Here is an 8,445-nt window from a genome sequence, read left to right as displayed (position 1 = left end):
ATCGGCGAGCTGATCCATGGAAGATATGAGTCGCACATCAAGCTGATGAGTCGATACTCGTTCACGAACGAAGTAATAATCAACCTCAACATGCTTCGCCCATCAATGAAAGATTGGATTTGCATTTAAATAGGTGGCACCAATGTTGTCACACCACAGGCTAGGCGCTCGCGCTTGCAAGATCTCGAGCTCACGCAAGAGGACTGATGGTGTTAATATAATACATGCGGAAGCAATTTTGATCTTAGGCACTTTTAGAACATCAATTACAGTAAATAACTAGCATGTTCATAAGTATTAAAACTTAATGAGTTTGAATACTAACCTTCTATAGTTCAAATTCCTTTTTCCTCGCGAACTGGTTTCGAACCACCACTAGTGTCTTCACCACTATCCTCCGACCTTAGAACGGGATTGTGGAATCCGTGAGTGACTAAACTTGGGAGGGATTTTGTATATACGAAGAGAGTGTTTGTGAAAAGTTTTTCTCCAGGTTTTTCACCAAGGAAGCTCTTCCATGTACCATGATCACTCTATTTATAGAGTTATGTTTGCATGTTCATACAAATTTTAGATCACCCAATTTTGACACTCAAAATTCCACTCAAATGTTTGGGATTATGTGGCAAACATGCAAGTTTGAGTTCACCAAATTTTGACACTCAAAATTTCACTAAAATTGGTGGGGGTTTATTTGGCAAGCATGCAAGTTTGGTTAAACCAAATTTTGACACCTCAAAATTCCACTAACATGGATTTTTCCCTTAAATAAAGTCAACATTCTGACTTTATTCATTTTAATTCAACAATTAATTTGAATAACTAATTTACATTAAAGTAATATTAAATGTAAACTATTTAATTAATATTTAATATTAATTCAAATGCCAATCCCAATCAATTCGGATACATATTTGATTAAGATATTTAAATCTTATTTAAATATCTTAGATTCTCTCTTTTTGTTTAATTTGTAAATAAAACAAAAAATGCGGTTAAATATATCGTATATATGTAGCGCATATTCCCTATTTTGAATTCAAACACTTTGAACTCACTCGTATGGTTTAGTCCGATATGAGCTAGTTGTTGAAATTTGTTGTCTTACCCAGTATACTATCTTGATATACTTTACTACTGGTGTACGTAATCATGCTGTGACAGTGGATGAGATGTTTATTTATCAGCCCTCTAGGTGCTCGATGGAAGTTATCGCCCCATTGAGCATGTGTGACTCCTAGTGAATGATTGTGTGATCCCTCCCTTTTGAGAATAAGCAACAGAATCGAGTTAAGTCTAAGGTAAGCACGTAGATTGGTGGGTCGAGACTTTGGATTGAACACCTTTAGAGGTCTAAGACCAATGGAATCATGAAGGGCGATCAGAGAGTGAGACAATATTATAACAAAATAATGTGTGCACATAAGTAATTTACAGCACGACAATATTTAAAACAAAAAATAAGAAAACGAACTCAAAACATTTTCAAACAAAAGAGTTGAGGATGACGGGTGAGGTTATTCTATGGCACCTGCCCAAGAGTCCACTCCCAACTTCGACCAGCTCCTTACCGGAAAAAATGGAGAATAAGGAATGAGTACAAAGATGTAACATTTCATACCTATCATACCATAACATATACTGTCACGACCAGACTTTCGAGGCTTCGAAAGACCGAATCGTGACTAAAAAGACAAAATCGAAAACAAATAAAAATAAAAATAAAATAAAATAGAAGTTAAAATCTGGCAAAATTTAAAACAAGAAAAGGAAATCAAGGACACCAAAATTAATATAAAATCAAAGTCAAATGTTACAAATAGTCATTACAAATATAAAATGAAATACAAAAGACTCTTAATATAAAAACGGACAAATGACTTTCAAAGACTGACAAGGGACTGACCCTCCGGAATGACAGCCCTCTGTAAGAGTGCAGCTCTTGAACACCTCCCCGTATCGACTGGTACCTGAAAAAAAAGTGAAGAAAAGGGGTGAGTATAAAAATATACACGGTAAGCAACCTACTTTTAGGCTCTTTTCGCATCCTTATCTTGGTAGGTATCCACTGTCTTTCTCAGGTTTCTAAGGAGAGTGATCTAAGCTGCAACTCTCTTTTCTATATCTTAGGAGGTTTGCCCATCTTAAGCAGTGAAATGATCAGTATCTTGAGGTGAGATCCGACCTCATAAGTAAATTTGAGGGGATCGTATGGCTGGATTTGAATACATGACTCTCTCTGAACATAATCCGTAAAGGTTAGCTGATGACCCTCACATGGGACCATACATCCACTAAATTCAGGGTACGACCCTCTTTGTGCCGGTCAACTATTGTGTCATCCTGTGTGGCTCCACGTCCCCCGCTCAGGGATGGGTTTCTACGGCCCAGGAGTCCTATTCAGAAGACCCCTTAGCTATCACCACTAGGTCTGGGCACCTGTCACACTTTCCTTTCCGGATCTGCCAAGCTCAATGATCTCCGTACTGGAGCTCTGTCTTGACGGTACGGTATTGGAGGAGAGAGGGAAGTGGAGATTCTGATGACACTATCTACACTACTCAACTCTAGCTATCCTTAATCATTTCATTTTCGCAGTTTCCATACAAATATTCTAGGTCCGGCTAGCTAAGTTTATGGGTGGTAGCATGCATGCTCGTTCCTACCGGTTCCTACAAGTACTGCTCGTGGGAATCAAAATGGCTACTTACATAGTTGATGCGTGCCTTCCCAAGCTCGAATTATTTGCTGGAAAAGGTTACAAAAATTCTGGAATTTCCTTAATAGGCCCTAATACAAGTTGGACTTAGATCAGTATCAAAACTGAGATGAAAAATAGTCGGACAGAAGTCAAATCGGGATACAAATAGATCTCACGCGTTGGTTCACGTGCCTCACGCGCCGGAGGGATTTCCTACGCGCACAGACACGCACGCGTATGGATGCGTTGAGGGGATGGAGTCGCGCGCTGGTGTGTCGCCATGTGGCGAGGGCTGACTGGTCCATTGAGAGGCAGGGCGTGTGTTCGAATCTGGACGCACGTGGGTTCCTACGAATTTTCCCACGCTGACGCATGGCAAATGCGGGTTCACGAATCTGGTAGCGGGCACCGATCTTCAAACCCTACGTAACGTAGTATTTTTTGTAAATTTTCCCCCGCCTTTTCACGCCTAACACGTGTCCTATCTTTCAGACGATGCGCGACACTCTCCTTTCCTGACATGCGTCCCTCCTAATGGTGTTAATATAACACATGCGGAAGCAATTTGGATCTTAGGCACTTTTAGAACATCAATTATAGTAAAAAAAAAAACTAGCATGTTCATAAGTATTAAAACTTAATGAGTTTAGATACTAACCTTTCCTAGTTCAAACTCTTTTTTCCTCACGAACCGGTTTCGAACCACCACTAGTGTCTTCTCCACTATTCTCCGGCCTTATAACGGGATTGTGGAATCTGGTGAGTGACTAAACTTGGGAGGGATTTTGTATATGTGAAGAGAGTGTTTGTGAGTGGTTTTTCTAAAGGTTTTTCAACAAGAAGAAGAAGCCCTTCCATGTACCATGATCACTCTATTTAAAGAGCCATGTTTGCATGTTCATGCAAATTTGAGATCACCAAATTTTGACATTTAAAATTCCACTCAAACTTGTGAGGTTTATTTGACAAACAAGCAAGTTTGGTTAAACCAAATTTTGACACCTCAAAATTCCACTAACATGGATTTTTCGATTAAATGAAGTCAACATTTTGACTTTCTTCATTTTAATTCAACAATTAATTTGAATAATGAATTTCAAATTAAAGTAACATTAAATGATTAATTAAACTATTTAATTAATATTTAATATTAATTCAAATGCCAATCCCAATCAATTCCGACACATAATTGATTAAGATATTTAAATATCTCATATTCTCTCTTTTTGTTATATTCGTAAATAAAACAAAAATGCGGTAAAATATGTCGTATATATGTAACGCATATTCCCTAATTTGAATTCGAACACTTCGAACTCACTCGTCACACTGTTCTATGGTTTAGTCCGATATGAGCTAACAGAGGGACCTAATGGACCTATAGATCATGGGCTCCAACGATCCAAGATTAACCGGTTAAACTCATTAACCTTGTTAACCAACATTCGTTAACTACTAGGACACTCCACTATAGCCTAGTAGTTGCACTCCCCTCATTATAGATATATTTCTGTCCATTTGATATAACCATGATTAATAAGTCGATCCTTCACAAGTTGTTCGTAACTAGAGTTGGGTCAATTAGCCGTTTTACCCCTGAAGTTACTTCTTGTTCCATATGTCCCACTAATCCTCTTATGAACAATTGGTTTGTGGTTCAACCAGTAAACCGAATCCCTCTCAGGCCAATGAGTAGGTGGGGCCCCTTGTTCAAGACCTGGAGTCAGTACTTAAGGAACCTACCTCTCTTAAAAGTGGGTAGGAGCGAATTCCATCTTGCACCCCACGTCCCCAGCTATTCACCTAGTCTTACCCCTGAAATGGGAGGCCTATAGAGTCGGCGAACTCGAGCCACTCTCACCCATGCAAATCTAAGGATAATTCCGAATGAACAGGAGTTCATGGTTAGCTCAGGATTAAGATCGAGTTACCTAGGTCATCGAATGAAAAGAAAATCAGTCTCAACAGTAAACGACATTATAACGTGAGAGTGATTTTCTTCATGGTCTGATTTTTTGCAATACTCATTGCATAGGACGCCCCCACTCACATGTCTCCACATGTACAATTTAGTGATCACATTGTTTATATCATATACAAAAGTGGGCCGCATCCATAGTGTCCCCAGAATAAGGTACTCAGCCTTATCCTTATACTATAGATCATTTTGGTTATATACTTGGACTTGATCCACTTTTATGTCTCTACATATAGTTCAAGTAATCATACTATAGCCAGAGTGTTCTTAGTTTATTGAATTTAGATTAATGCTTGTAAAGTTCACTTTATTCAAGAACACTTTTTTCTGAATAAACATCAATAATAACTTTATTGAAAATAGAATATATCTTTGTTTACAAACTATGAGTTTTTGGACATTAAAACCCAACACCTCCGTCATTCGTCTTCTTCCTCTCATCTTTGCGATTTTCCAGAAAACTGATTATTTTCTATTTTCTTTGCATTTTCGTATTTCTTTCTACACAACTCAGATTAACGGGATTTCTTCACGAGATTTATAGATCTCATATCCATCTACATATAGGTATTTTTCTTGTAATTTATTTCTAACTACAGACATAATAAACTTGGTCCAAAGTTGGCAAGATCATCAATACTTACATCCTTTGGTGAAAGCTGGAACTCCTATTTCTGATATGAATCGATCAAGACTTCCTTCATGGATTAAGAGCGTAATTCTCTCTGAATTAACATACTCAAATTTCAGAATCTAACTCCCAATATTTCTCATAGATCTGAGGAAAACCCGAAAAGAAATGTTCAAGAATTTACCTACGGATTTTCTTCGTTCCTTGACGGTTTTGAATGATTCAAGGGTCCAGAAAGCTTCCTATAGGTTCTGCGAAGGATTTGTGAAGAAATCTCACTGGAATCACACTCCTTGTGGCCAGATTGGAAGTAGCGGTTACTTCTCCTTCTCTCTAGAACCTTCTTTCTCTCTCTATTTTCTTTTTCTTTTCTTTTTCTTTCCTCTCTTTCCTTACCCTTTTTATTTCTATTCTTTTATTCATCTTTTACTAACCTCCCTTTCTGGTTGGTAAGGAGGAAGATGGCAAAATGACCAAATTACCCCCGGGTTGACTTTCACCATTTTTCTAATTTTCTACCATTTTTCTTTTTATATTTTTCTTGAGATCCTGAGATATTTCTAAACATTTTTCTCTTCTACCTCATCTTAAAATTCAGTCTCTAACATGCTCAATAAAATCTCAGAATTTCAACTTAGCTACCTTGGTAAGTTTCTTCACTACTGTTTTGGTTCGACGAGTTGTTTGAAGCACGAGTGGCAGATGCCTAGTGGCCCTTGCTTGTGTCGTCCCTTGTGATTTCTATATTTGCATATTATGTTATGACGTGTTGTTATGATGACAAATGTTACGTTTTGTAATTTTATGTTTACTTATTATGCTATTGCGAATGTGACATATTATGAAAGTATGGTAGCATAGAGTACATTCACCTTATGTAATGATAAGAAATGGTTATGCAATGTATGAAATGAACAAAGATATGCATTGCACCAAAGATACATGCCCATATTTTAATTGGGATTGCATGGTAAGTGTTAGGCTGCTCTCATCATCCATGGGAGGTTCGTTGGCGAACCCTACCCATAGGACAATCTAGTCACCCAAGGTTAGGGAAGTGATCCCCTATGCTTGTCAACTATTACGATTACCCTCATAATCCTACATCCCCTCTTTTGACGGATCTACTATGCAAGATAATCAAAATGAACTATCGTTCACACAATCCTAGTTGGCCTAGGCCTGGTTCGACGGTACTTGTACCAAAGTGTAAAAGGAAGTTGAAGTAACAGCCTAGATGATACCTTTTCTTACTAATTTGTACTATCTTTCTATTCTTTGACCATGGAAACTTGCTTTGCTTATGCAGTGAGAGATCGAATACCTAGGTTGTGGCACGTCCTCATAAAATTCTAATCAGGCAATACGGTGATTTCTAGAATGAACATCTTGGAAAAGAGGTTGGTTGGTTTCTTCCTTAGGGCCAGAGAGTCACCTATATTTGGGGGATGTGATACTTCTGCATTAGCCAGCAATTAGGCTATCTCATGTTATTCCACACTCCCTTTTTAAGGAACAGGTTAACAACATAGTGGCCATATTCAAGAGACCACTGGCCATTTAGCAGAATAGAAGCTCAAACTACGCTAACTAGCATGTGCTTAGCTCAATAGTACTAATATTGTAGTGGAAAGGGATTGGAGGGTCTAAAGATAGGGTAGCATTCACGCGTCTCATAGTCTAAATAGTTACCTTGGTCATTCTTTGGAGTCGTGGAGATCTACTATTTTATTAGGGGCCTCTAATCACATCTTTGGGTAAACACAGGTCTAGATTTTTTATCACCGCTCACTATCCTAGGGTATTTTGATAAAGCAACCCTAATCCTCAATCCAACGAATCATGCTTTTGTTGAAGCAAGAACACTTGAATCCAAGTAATTAACATCTACTTATACAAAATTCAGAATTAGATTACCTCTTACAATCGAAGATCTAGAAGCAAGATTTGGAAACCTTGTTTTAAATCGAGTCACTCCGCAATCAAACTTAATCAAGGCTTGATTGAATGGCTCGGATGCAATTCTACCACAAGAATTGCTTAAAACTTAGAAATGACAAATATGATATTCCGATTTCTAAGGAAGCGTCTAAATTTGAGATCTCAATTTCATTCATCCACGAATTTGATTTTTACATAACAATTTGTTGGTGTTTATACTCCCCATAAATGACATTTGTGGCCAAGATTTAATTCCGATCCCCTTAAATCTCCACGAAAGACGAAGTCAATGTGACCCTTTGACAATTCCAAACATTATGAAATTAAAAATAATAAAGATTCTTATCATATTTAGTCCACTAGAAATCTATGGACCTTATCAAGATTCTGCACATGCTATTGCGTCCTAATCTTATCAAGATTCTCTAGAGCTTGCGAAGCACACGTCGCTCTTACCAATTCTAATTTCCTATGCAATGGAAAGCATAGAAAACGACATTCATACGAAATTTTATCATAGGGGGATTTTGGTAATTTCTTCCATCATGCATAACATACTCATCCATATTGCTCAATTTGTATTTTAATCATGCATATAATACATAAAAGACATACGTACAATACATACTCATAAAAAGAAAGCTTTTCTGAGGTCGTTAACATGTATTTTTGACGACGTAAGTTAAGGAATGCTCGCATGCTATCATGTCCTAGCGATCTATACAAGTATTACTTGCCTAAAGTTTATGTGGTTACTTACTTGAATGACATTTACATTCTTGTGCCAGCTATTCCACGTGTTTGGAGCTCAAGAATTTATGGAATTTCTCTCGTAGATCCTAATTAAAGCATAATTATGTTAATATCGAAGTCAAGATAAAAAACTAACAAACGGAGGTCGAACGAACAAAATGAGACTCACATGCGCTTACACACGTCGGGAAAGGCTTTTCACATGGAACTTCATGCATGGAGGTTTTTTGTAGATCTCGGTTACTCATTGAGTCATTGGATCAGGTTTAGGTTGCATTTTTTGTTAGGGTCAAAGGTTAACGAGTTGCACACGCAAGCTTTTGATCGAATCCAGGTTTACGGATCGGGTTAACCTACATGCATGTCACAATTAGTAGCTAAACGATTCTCTCCGCTCAGCATTTGCCACTTGTCCTACTGAGCTTCAGACTCGCTACTGCC

The 8,445-nt window shown here is 37.8% G+C and overlaps 1 long non-coding RNA gene across 1 annotated transcript; it reads right to left on the bottom strand.

Annotated features, from left to right (window-relative positions):
- Positions 1–1,884: 1,884 nt before the first annotated feature.
- LOC111439800 lies at positions 1,885–5,648 on the bottom strand. Its single transcript, XR_002709870.1, has 3 exons — positions 5,495–5,648; positions 5,324–5,404; positions 1,885–1,970 (listed from the first exon to the last, which is right to left on the bottom strand). It is a non-coding gene; the product is annotated as an uncharacterized LOC111439800 (long non-coding RNA).
- Positions 5,649–8,445: the final 2,797 nt, after the last annotated feature.

The sequence above is a fragment of the Cucurbita moschata genome, unplaced genomic scaffold (assembly GCF_002738365.1).
Source record: "Cucurbita moschata cultivar Rifu unplaced genomic scaffold, Cmos_1.0 Cmo_Scf00108, whole genome shotgun sequence".
NCBI classification, from domain to species: domain Eukaryota; kingdom Viridiplantae; phylum Streptophyta; class Magnoliopsida; order Cucurbitales; family Cucurbitaceae; genus Cucurbita; species Cucurbita moschata.
This window is presented reverse-complemented; position numbering and strand designations above follow the sequence as displayed.